The sequence below is a fragment of the Haemorhous mexicanus genome, chromosome 3 (genome assembly GCF_027477595.1).
Source record: "Haemorhous mexicanus isolate bHaeMex1 chromosome 3, bHaeMex1.pri, whole genome shotgun sequence".
Lineage (NCBI taxonomy): Eukaryota > Metazoa > Chordata > Aves > Passeriformes > Fringillidae > Haemorhous > Haemorhous mexicanus.
In genome coordinates, this window is record NC_082343.1 from 43,958,551 (window position 1) to 43,971,008 (window position 12,458).

Genomic DNA, 12,458 nt, shown 5'->3' on the forward strand with positions numbered 1-12,458 from the left:
GATCCGTGTCTAGTCCGGGTCCACTGCAGCAACTCCTTCCTTTCACCGTCCTGAAGTTAACACAGATGGTCTAACAGGCCAAAAATGGGTCCTGGAAAAAGGCCCCCTCTCCCTCTCTTCCTCCCCCTCCCTTCCTCCTTCCTTTTCTTCCCTGATGCTGACTCAGACTTTCAAAGCCTTCAAAGCTCTGAGCCCTTTCTATACTACAAGGCTAGGGAGAGCTGGCAGTGAGAAAATTCATGAAAGTTCATGGTTTCATTTTAGAGATTTTGAAGGGTTGTTGTACATCTGTGGGCTGACAGAGATGCTCAGGTATAGCTCACTTGGGATCTGTTTATCTACAAAAACAAGCTCGATATTCCCACCAGCTGCTGCATGAAGGCCGAGGAAATGGGAGACAGGAATGTAATATCTGTTCTTTGATTAGTGTGGTTTGTACATCAAGGTTTTATTAGCTTTTACTGCCCTACTGACTGCTGCCTGCAATAGCCTCACACTTGCCTCCTCTCTAACAGCCCCTCTGCTCACTCTGCTTTTCCTTCCTGCTGTCTTTGTGTGAACCTCTTTATTGCCAGCTCCAGTGAGATGATAAAATTTGGCATCTGTTGCTGGAAATTTCAGGTTTATTAGATCTGTTAAAAATAATCTTTAACTCCGTAATGTGCACAGGGCTGGGTAACGATGGGGAAGCAGAAGGAGTGGCCCCAGTGTCCCTGTGCATGCACTGGGTCAGTGCTGGGACAATTACCATGGGGTGAGCAGAAGGAGGGGCTGGGAGGTGATTTACAGGCTGTCCACACACACAAATCTCTCCACCTACCTGTCCATGTGCCCTTGCCTAGTCTGCAGATACATGTTCCAGATATGCATATTCACCTCAGAGACTTTCATGCCTTACTCAATGCCCATGCCTCCTTTTAAGTGCTATTATTCCATGTATTATACTTATCTTGGTCATTGTCCCAAAGTCTTTGAAGGCCAAGGTCAGGACTAGGTCATCTCTGTGATATTTTCGTTTCCCCTTCTTCTAACCCCAAGAAGCTCTTAGTCCACTGTCTGTGAGCTCTGGGTACTTCATGAGGTTTTGTGCCTTCTCCTGCTAGTCTTACATTGAGCTGTTTTTCCTCTGTGCCTACATTTAGGCTTCTGCCTTCTACTGAGCTGTGGAGAGCTCTTGGCTCTCCTCCACAGGGGTCTGCCTCACCTCGATGGATGTACAGGGCTTCACCTCCAAAATTAGTTAATTGCTGAAATAAATACCTCCAACTTCAGCCTGTTGAGATCTTGGTTCTTTCTATCCACAGGCCCATCCAAAAAGGTGTGCACAGAGCCGGTCTCTAACGTGGGAAATGAACATTTTTTCTTCTTTTGTTTCCCTCCAGTAATTAAAACCTGGAAGAACTGGGATGTTTCTCTCCAGCATGCCCAGACATGTGCTGCAGAACTGAAAAGCTACATAAAGCTTTTCACACCAGGAAAAACATGTGTTCCAAAATGTCCCGAGAATGTGGAAATGAGAGATAATCATGGAAAGCACTTTAAACTTTACAGAGTGGTCAATGTTGGCAATTTGCATAATAAGCCCGGGAAATAAGCTATTATGCTTCATGACAGCAGCAATAATTACATGCTAGAGCTGGTCATTACGAGAGTTAACCACTGATTAATTAGTCTGTTTATATTAAAAAACAAGGTTGGCTTCGGTAACTAATAAATTGCCTGTGTACAGCTGTTACCGAAAAGATCTCTTGTTAGAAAATTGATTAAGCAATTTTTAAATTGTTTTAATTAAATTTCAGTAATTAGACTTCCCCAACTTATTTCCTCTTTTTATGGATTGGGGAAGAAATAAACAGGCATTGAGTATGTAGAGGCGATATGAGGCAACAAAAGTATGATTGGAAAACTGTAGGAAAACAAATATCTCTTGCAATCCTCTTGTCCTCCTAAAGGCTTGTGTGAATCTAGAGAAAATTAGATTTTCATTCTATTTTATTTACTTTGCCTCGTGGAGGCTTGGTGCCTACTTCACTCCACTTGGTGAATTCATAATAGGGACAGAAATGCTCAAAACAGTAAATCTTTCTGTGCTCATTCCATTTATTATGCAAGATATTAGCCAGCCAGGCGAGGCTACAGGGGGCAGTTTACAGCTTAATCATAAAGTCTCACAGCTTCACAGTGCCAGGTCCTCTCTGGAAAGTTGCTGTTTGTCTTTTTCTGCTTTTCCCTAAGGGGGCCTTACCCTGTGCCCACCCTGAGCTTAGCAGGAGGCAGGGGCAGGGGACAACCGTGCTCACGAAAGGGGACCAGCACCCGCGGTGACAGCAAGAAGGCTACCCTCCCTGAACCAGGCTCTGAACGTTGCCAGTGCGACAGATCCAACAAAGCTTGGCAGGAAAGAGAGAGAAGAGCTCTTTTGTTCCCGGAAATTTAGTTTTAGGGGGGTTGCTGTAAAGGGCCTCCTTAATATGTTGCCGCTCTCTGCATTACCAGTCATTACTGTGCAGCCTGCTCTTGAAGAGGGCTCTTGAGCTTCCACTGCACAAGGTTTCTGCATTGTCTCCCCTACCCATAAGGTTGCCTTGCTAATGACTTCATTGATCCATACCTTTGTGTGGTTCAATATGCTCTTTTCTGCCATACTATTTCCATGGCATGGAGTTTAGCTTCAGGACAGAGCCATGGAGGCATGACACTAAGTTTTGCTGAAATACAGTTGTTTGACAGCATCCTGGCTAAGATTCAGCCTTTAATGTACTTGCAGGCTTCAGTTTCAGAAAGGCAGTAAAGGCATAAAGCCAGAAAATCGGAAAAGCAGGAATAATCACATTCGGTTATCGTCCAAAGCATTAACTACCTGTACCACACCTAAAATACAGATATATATACATATGTATGTATATGCATATACCTCCCTTGCTCACTATGAAAATAAACCCCCTAATCCATAAATTCACATCAAAAGTTTCCTCCCTTACAAAACATTCAATTACATTCCATTTATATCCATAATCCACCTGCGTGGCTCTGCTGATAACACTTCTTAGAGCTATTTTTCCTTCCTCTTAAGAAAATGTGACTGCTTTTTAATTGAGAAGCAATCTCATTGGGGAATGGCAAACCCAGAGTTATATTCCCTGGAGATTTCAAAGCATGCAATACAATCACTAGTGGTATGAACAGTGTAAATGTGGATCTACTTAATCCCTGTTAATCCCTGGGTTTTTTAGCACATTGGTGTAACAACACTTGCACCTCCCAGCTGAGGCACCCTTGAGTAGACAGATGTGAATAGATCAGAAAAAAAGTATGGGTGGGTTCAGAGGGAGAAAGGATGGACACTCCAGGAAAAGAGATGAAGGATGCCTGGGCACAGGTGTTTGCTCTCCTGCAAGGGGAATATCTCCACTTGTCCTTTTCAGCCACTCATAGAGTGACTCCTGCTCTTTATTTTCCCCCCAGTGATTAGTCCTGGTGAGAAGCCCCTCATTATCATGATCCCATGTCTGAGAAGACACCTTTTTTTCTGTTGGATACAGACCTTGCCTCATGGTCTGGACTGCCAGGGAGCTGCAGTGTGATGGACTGGTGATGAATTTGATGCAATGTCCCACCAGTAACCTTGCTGTGGCTGTTTTCAGCTCGTGTTAGTTGGCACCTACCTCTGGGGCTTTCAGCACATCTTCCCCATCGTGTCCAGCACATCCTCCCCTAGCAGCAGTCTGACTGCCAAGCCCCTGACATGAAGGAAGAACACTCCCTGGAAATGCTCCTTCCAGCAGAAGAGAAGAGATAGGAAAGGTGGGAGGAGGACTGCTTGGTGCTGCTGAGATCTGTGATGGCATCAACAGCCTGACAGAGCTGCTGCCATGACCAGCCAAGCCCCTCACAGGACAGCCAGAGCCAGCGTCCCTGCTCCCCCACAGGCACTTTTGCCCTCTCTCAGGCTCCTAGCTGTCCTTCTGTACACAGCACCATGGCTAATCCGTGCCTCATTTCTCCTTCATTATTAGGCTGCCTTGCAAATGCTTGTTCTTATCGATCCCATTTTCCAGATCTTTTTCTAACACCCCTGCCTCTAGGCAGCCTATTAGACCTCACACAGAAGCTGTCTAGACAAATTCAGAAAAACTTGGAAAGCGCTTGGATGGTACCACAAGAGGTTAGGCAGGAAAGTTAATCAGGAAATTGCTGTCCATTTCCTCCACAGCACAGTTTGAACAGCGGATTGTAAATAAGGCATGAGATGCACTCTGAATAATGAAGAGAAATGATGAAAAGTATGAAATGGCTGATCATGAGATCACAATTTATTTTAGATGGTGAATGTAGGAGAGGTTCCCAGGCAAAAATTAGTATGCAAGTATGTAGGTACAAGATGAAAGATGGTATCATAATACATATGAAAATGGGAATCAAATGAATATTGCCCAGACAATCCTAAGTCTAACCATTCTTATATTCCAAGAGCTTAATTTTGCTGTTTAAAAATCCTCTTACATTCAGAGGATCAAGGTCTTATTTTGTTAATCTCTTGTATGGAAATGCTCCCAATGTGGAAAAGAAATTCAGTGACCAATAAAACAGATAAAATAGCATTCCATGTTTTTGTCATTTCGCTGATGTTTGACTTGCCTGTATATTGAAGTGTGAGGTTTCAGCCACTTTTTTACTTAAGAGCTTTGCTGAGCAAGAAAAAAGATCCCAGGAAAAGCCTAGTCACATAAAAAATGTTCTCTGCTTTTGGTATATTCAGCATTTTTCCTGAGTAAAGTTCACCGAATACTCATATAAATAAAGTAATTTTTTTGTTTAATTGGATTGAGCTTTGAGAGGGAGGAAGCCAAATAAATCTATAAGTGGGGGAAGGGAAGGATGGGGAAAATTCTTCAAGGTAAAATGAGAAATGGTAACACTCTCACAGAAATTTCCCATGGCAGGGTATTATTTTTGGTGGTGGGGTTTTTTCCCAGACTCACAGACTTAAAGCTTGCCTATCTCATTCATAACACAGGTCACAGGATTTCATCCAGCTGGTCCTGCTTAGGACAGTATCTGAAAGTGCTGAAATTATCACAGGCAGACTCTGCTCCAGCTGAGTGGTGGGATGAGGAGGATCCTGAGGTAGGTTACAAGATTTCTGTACTATCCCACCAGCTTGGATCCATTCTGTGTCACCACGAGAGGTTTCTTGATTAATTCATCAGCGGTGAATTCAGCACAGCCAGAATCCTTTTTGGATTTGGAGGCTCTGGGAGCTAACCGAAGACTTAGAGTGCCCCATTTGGAGTACCCCATGGGATGAAGCTGGACAAACTTCAATCCCTTGCTGCTTCCTTAAAATTAGAGACCCCATCCCAGCTGAAGGCAGCCTAACTAGCAGTGCCATGCCTTCAGGATAAGTTTGACAAGGGTGGCTCAGACATAGCTCGAGATAAAAGAGCAGTGGCTCAGACTGCCATAAGCACTACAAAGTTCCAGGCACAATTTTACATGGCCTCCTGGGCTTTGAGCTGCCATGATTTTATTGCTAGTGGTTTGCAAATTAGCTGCATCAAGACTAGATCCATTCTGCTTATGATGGCTGCAATTGCAGCTCAAGCAGCTTGATCTCTTCTGCTTTTTTTAGGTAATCAATGAGAAGGATAAATGATCTGCTCAGAGCAGTCTTTCTCCATGATGTCCCACAGCTCAACCTCATCCAGACACATGAAGGAGGGTTGGAGAATGGCTGCCCAGTGTCTACATGGTAAGCACATCAACACTCACATATTTTTGTGGGAAAATTCATTTCAGTATCATTGACTTCTGCAGGGATTTAACTTCAGGGTCAACATGGGAGTTAGATGAAAGAAGCGTTCACTTTGGTGAGCTCCTTTGTAGGGCTGGGAAAGGAGACAAGGTTCTTTAATGACAGCAATTATCCTGAGGTGTTGGCAAACCCTGTCAGTCAGCGGGAAGCTTTTGGCTAAAAACGAAGCAGGAGAGTGAGTGTGATGGTGATACTTGAGTGCTCTGCACCTTTTAGTTACTCCCTGGGAAGAAGCTTAGGTAGGCTTTGCAGACTGGTGTCCTCATTACAAGACCAGAAACTGCCAGTGCGGTGTCATGTTGGTAATCCCGGGGGAGAAATCAGAGACTGAGCAGGAATGAAAACCGCTCACTTTCGCAAGGATGCATCCACCAGAGCAGGATGGAAACACATCAACAGCGTGCTGTGATTTGACACGACAAGCACAGCTACTGCCCAGGCTGGGCACAAGCTGTGGTTGGAGAGGGAATCAGGATGCAGACTTATTAATCCAGTGCATCTCAAAAGCACTATAAAAATAGGAGATATCTTATTTACAAATGAGACCTTATTTTTAGATCTGGGGAGAAAGGAAGTGCAAAAGGCTGCGACGCTGCTGTTCACACTTGTTCATTTACCCAGGCTTCCCTGGAGAGACCAGCCGCTAGCACAGGCTACTAGAGGAGGCTTGCAGTAGGAGAACCAGTTTACACAATTTGCTTAGGAAAGAAGACCTTTTGTAGCAGTCAGAGCAGCACAAAACTTGTTGTTCTCCACTACGGGGTGAGCTATCTCAGGCAAATGCTACCTATTGAACGAGGAGATGAAAAGGACCAGATGGAAAGACGAATTTCCTTCTCTAGGATCCAAGAGAGTGGGCTGATGCTGTTGCAAGCAGAGATGAAGGCTGAGTTGGAGAGTGAGGATCTGGCTGCAGATCTAAAATTTGTTGGGTGGAGGGGGAGAGATGTGCTGGCCCAAATGTTCACAGAGAAACTGTAGGATGAAGAAAGCTAAAGGTACTTTTAAATGTAGTTCTGACCTTCAGCACAGTAACACCTGCCTTCCATCTGTGTCCTAAAGTCAAGATGTTCGTGCCTTGAAAAAATCACAGATGAGAACACCCCACCCTACATTACAGCGAGAGGATGGTATTCACTTATTGACCATGGCAGTCCAGCTGTCAGAACATCTCCCTGGCAGCACTCAGGCCCATCCTCCCCCACTGGGTCCATCCCCCGAGTGAGGACAGTCACAGCTTACAGATATACCAGCCTTCTCTTTGCCTCTGATGTGCCATTCCCCTCTGTCCCCATATTCTCCTTTACTCCAGATCTTCCTTCTTTGTCCATAAACCTGGACCCTCCCCAACACTGACTGTTCCTTGCCTCTCCACCTTCCTGGCATGACTGCACCCTTGAAATCATTCCTCAACAACTCCCGTGTCCCCACAGGGTCATTCCAATCACTTCTCTGCAGCTGGGCAGCTTTTCACTCCGCGCTCTCCACGATTGGCAGCGTTTCCGTGCTGCCCATTGTCCAGCACCGACACAGGCTGGAGTGCTCCCCTCCCCCTCTCCCGAGATAGCCACACTTCAGAGGCAGCTGCAAGGCTTTTTATAGATGGGACTTAATGCCACTTGACGGACCACAGCGCTATTTCTGTGCCAAGTTAGCACAGCCTTAGTATTCTGCGCGTGCGAGCGCTTCACCCAAGACTAGTTGCTGCAGTATAAATACCACTCAGCCAAAGTTATTTAGAACTTCAGTTGGATCGACCAGATCCGAGCCAATTATTTTCCCCGACAGAATTAATTAGACTGCATATAAAGTGAGTGAGATGTGAAAGACAGGTCTGCAGAATTACTTAGTCCATTAACAGTTGGTTTGGAAAAAAAAGAGGCTCTGTCTTTGACTTGGCTGTGCCACAGCCTCATCAAGAAGAAGGAAATCAGGGTTTTCACATGGGAAGCTGCTCTGCTGGCAAACACAGTTCACTTGGTGTTAGTTTGCATCAACAAGCTCCCTGCTCTCTTATATTCATGAAGATAAGGGCTGGCTGTGTAAATGCAGTTGCAGAATCCAAACTCCCTCCCTGCTCAAAACAACTGTTGCTCAGACCTCTGTGGAACTAATTTATTGCCAAAGAGAGTGAAATGTAAATAGTTGCAGCAGGTACGCAAGCAGGCATTTCTTCACTGAGTATTACTTGGAGAAGAGCCAATCAGTGCCTGTACACAGAGCTGGAGGGAGCAGCTTTTCAAGCATGAGAGGAAAGTAGGACTGGCTTCAAAAGCAATGATTATTTTACGGGAATTACTCCAGCAAGGTGGGGAGGGACCGAGATACTCATTTTTTCAAGATCGGAAAACACACTCGCGTTTCCTTGGGACTCATTTCTCCTACAGAGCTCAAAAAAAATGAGAGCAGCTCTGCAGCCCCAGTTCTGTGTGAGTACTGGGTTCTGGGGAGACAAACATCCCAGTAATTTAGCACAGACAAAGTCTATTTTTCTTTTAAACACAGACCATGAGGGAAAAGATGCAATTGAGACATAAGGCTGGGGCCAGTTTCCCATCCTCTGCACATGGAGAGGTGTTCACCCCATCCCACTGAGCCTCACCATGCCCATGTCATGGCTGCTGCAGTAACAGAGGTCTGGTTGCACCAGGGCCTGAGGGGATTGGGGAACCATCCCCAGCACCAAGAACCAGCATCTTACATCTCACAGGCAGTGAACTCCGGCCCTCTGTATTCACCATCCTCTCTGACAGAATGCACCAGGGCTTTTCCTGTGTAAATCACCGTGCCTGGAGTTACAATTGGACAGGGGGATTGTCTCTTGTGGCAGATGAGTCACTTGCTTCCTCTCCTTTTCTAAGGCCAGCTTCTTTTCAAACTCAGAGCCTAGGTGTCCAGCTTTATGGGGAGGGAGGCTAGGACACCAGGGAAGACACCATCTTGTCCCTGCAAACAGCTTCCCCTCTTCCTCCACTGGCTCTTTGGGTCTAACTCCTCAAGGGCAGGTTAATATGGAAAAAAGGATGACCTACAGGACACCTTATAACTGTAAAGCATATTGCACATAAACTGCAGCACCATTGCCCAGACTGCAGGGCAGACCCCTCCACAGCACAGGGCTGCCCCTGCCACCTCTGCCAGGTCAGACAGAGCTTGGGACTCTGCTGTGATGCAGCAGAAATTAAAGGCATTAGTTACTATTTCGTGGGGTTATTTTAAGCACCGTTATCCTGTTTCTTGAAATGCATTAATGCTTTGCAGTTAACTGTGCTTTGGAGAGAAGGAATGGACTATATAGTCTCCCAAAATCTCTCCCTAGTTCTACAACCTGGGTTAAGAAGGAGAACAGAGCAATCTTGAGAGGTGCTTGACTCCATTCCATGCACCCTCTTACCTGCTCTGGAAGGCTTTCAGTGAAGGTAATTCTGCAATATCCTTTTTCTCCCCATGCTCAGGGTTTACAGCTCTCCTACAGGCTGTAGGATATTACAGGAGATTACACCTAATCTTAGGGTATGTTTCTATATATTACACCAATTATTTCTCATCCTGCCAGCAGGAGACAAGCAGGAAAGTAAAAAAACAGCTCTCTGTGTACTGAAAGCTTTGTTATTCCCCTCAGTTATCTACTTTCTAGACAAAACCAAACCCACTTATCTTGTGCCTTCTGAAACTTTTCCTTTTTTCGCTGCTTTGCCCAGATTGTCTCTGACATGATATCCAAATCTGGCCACATTGCACCAGGTGGGATCTCAGCAGCGCTGGGTGAAGTGGCATAAGTAGCTCTCACACTCTCTGCCTGCTAACACCTCCTACCCAAAGATTCACCTTTCTCAAAACATCAACATATTATTGGCTTGCTCAGTTTGCAGCAAGCCAAAACCCCAGCTCTGGTTCTTCTGTACTGCTTTCTCAGCATTTATTGTGCAATCTGTTTTTACGCATTTGATTTCAATGTGTAATACTTCCAACTTTTCTCAAAATAATTCCATCTCACTGGGTCCAGATCATTCCTCCAGCTCATTGAGATCAGTCTTTTTCTTTTTATGCCCTCCAGTCTCATTATAGCTCCTTCCCAGCTGGGTGTCTGCTGCACATGAACTCTCTTCCATCATCCACCATGATAATGAAGACAGTGAACAGAAATAGTCCCAAGGAAAAAATTCCCCTGCAGAATCCAACTTGAAATGCCTTCTCATTTTGACAAGAGACAATTGCAAACCAGTCAGTACAGTTTTTTCAAACACTTCAATGAGACTTCATGGCAATTTCTTTTCTAATGAAGATTCACCCAAAAAAAGCATCGAATACTTCAAACACCTCTTCATCATGTTTTATTTGTTCTCTGTGTCCATTAAGTAATGGAGCTACAACACCCTTTGCCTCACTCCTGCTTCTCACACAGTTAGGAGAATTGTTCTTGTTGTTTTCTTGCCTTGTTTTTACGATTTTTTTTTTAATTTCAAGTAATGACACACTCCTGGTGCAGCTGTACAGGGTTTACTGTGGATTCTATTGCTTGTCTGTACTGCTTTGCTTGTAATATAGCCATCAGCTTTGCACTTTTTCACTTAGAATTTCTTCCTGAGACTCTGCCTAACTGCTCTCTGAATTTGCTGAAATCTGCTTTTTTTATTTAAAGACCAGATTTTCATTCTGTCACACCTAGACCCTGATTTGTTCTTTGTCCTCAGTTTTAGTGGAAGATGAAACAAGACACAGAGAATGTCCAATTCTAATTTCATGTATTGCCCCTCTCCAGGGAAGAGATGGATGGGCAGGATAATCTGTTCTCTCTCCTGTGCTTGATCTGTAGCTTAAGGACTTTGACTTACTGAGTTGTAAACCTGGTAGGTTTTATGAGCACACCAAAGAAAAGGGGGTGAAGGGGAAATCCTGTTAATCAAGGCAGGGGCATCTTAATTGACACAGGAGAGAGTTATGTTTTAATTTGTTCTTTGAGAGATGGACATGACTAGCAGCAATCTAGGATTACTGGATAACTTGAGCAGCTGTCAGAATGGACAGAACATCATTTACTACATCCAAATCAGCTATCGAGGGAAAGAAATTTGGAATTAATCTAGTGGGATCAGAAATCATCCAGAGACTTCAATAATAGATGTGAAACATTTATTCTAACATAGCATTGAAATTAGAAATTAAAACCACTAAGGAAGTCAGGAAATTGGCTGAGCACGTACCCTTGGCTCACTTTGCATAGGAGTGCCCTTAGAGGAGGAGGCACAGAGTTTTGGGTGCCTGCTAACATGTCACTGTCACTGTGATGGATGAGAGAAGCTCTTGGTGTGGGAATTCAGGGGAAAAAGGGAAGTGTTGACTTTTTCATTTTCTTAATAAATAAGGGTTAAATACTGCAAAAAGAGATTTAGAAATATTTCAAAACCTAATTTTACTATTTTATCAGCTTATAGAGGAAGAATCATATATGTGACTTTCTCAGGAACACTGGCAAAAAGCCACATCACAAAAATACTTCTTTGCACATACATCAAGAAGAGGCCAAGTGCATTTCTGATATGTTTATTAATTCCTCCTAGACACTAAAGCCACTGCTTGAGTGATGGTCACAAGCCTTACCCTGAAAGCTGTTGAGTAACATCAGTAAAATTCAGAAAGAAATGTAGATTGTCAGTGACTTAACTTTGTTGCCTGGAAATTTTGACAATCACTTATTCATCTGGATACCTTTATAAACCTCAACATCTTTCTCCCTATCTCTAGCACCAAGGTTTTTTCAGATGAGGGTCTCCAATATCTGAGCAGAGAAGGGTTGTTTCACTTTGGAGTGAAAACAAGTGGAAATGTAGTCTCCTTCCAGATTTGGAAATGCTGCTTCAGTGGTGACAAAGCACCTTTTGCAAACCTCTCAGCTGAGCTACAAAAAGGTTGGTCAGGGTTTTTCAAATCAGCTGTACTCACTTGGAGTAAGGAGTAACCTAGCTTTCTGAGGCAATTGCTTTTCTGCTCTCTTTCCCTATCTCTTTTTCAGAGGCCAGGTTTGCAAGCAGCTTGACCTGTTTCTCATTTTCATGCCAAATTGCTCCTTCACTTCATCCTCTCCTCCAGGCAGAAAGAGGAGTATGTGGAGGAGACTGTCAGGCTGATGTTTCCTGACAGCCCTACAGAGCATTGCTGCTTTCTAAGGAAAATAAAGGCCAGCCAGACTGCCTTGCAAACAACAGCCCTGCCTCAGGAGGCTGCCCACCCAAAGGATGGAGCAGAGCAGAACCGGATCCAGCAGCCACTTCCCTGGAATGCACAGGCTTAACCAGAGCGGCACTGGAGGGAGGGAGGGAGGGAGGGAGCTGCAAAAGCTCTGGCAAGCCCCAGACCATCCATCTGGCTGCGGTACAGGGGCACCAAGCCACTTCTTCAGCCCAGCTCCTCAGGCCTGCCCGGACACAGACAGCAAGTGGATGGAAGGATGTGCTGCTCAGGGCTGGTCTGAGCCTGTCCTTGCTCTGTTTGCAGCTGGAGCGGGTTTGGTCACCAAGTCCTGCTCAAGTGACTGCCAGCCATGCTCAGCCACCATTAACTTAGGAGAGAGACAGAGCCACCCAGCCCGTGAAGGCACGCCGTGAGCTGCAGCTCTGCATTCACGTGACATTCACAGAGGGTC

The 12,458-nt window shown here is 44.8% G+C and overlaps 1 long non-coding RNA gene across 3 annotated transcripts; it reads left to right on the top strand.

Moving 5' to 3' along the window:
- Positions 1 to 2,963: 2,963 nt before the first annotated feature.
- Positions 2,964 to 12,124, top strand: LOC132324924 (uncharacterized). Of its 3 annotated transcripts, XR_009485773.1 has the most exons (4): positions 2,964 to 5,127; positions 5,633 to 5,752; positions 9,873 to 11,724; positions 11,829 to 12,124. It is a non-coding gene; the product is annotated as an uncharacterized LOC132324924 (long non-coding RNA). The 3 variants fall into 3 exon arrangements; XR_009485771.1 differs by having other exon boundaries at positions 9,873 to 12,124; XR_009485774.1 differs by having other exon boundaries at positions 11,561 to 12,124.
- Positions 12,125 to 12,458: the final 334 nt, after the last annotated feature.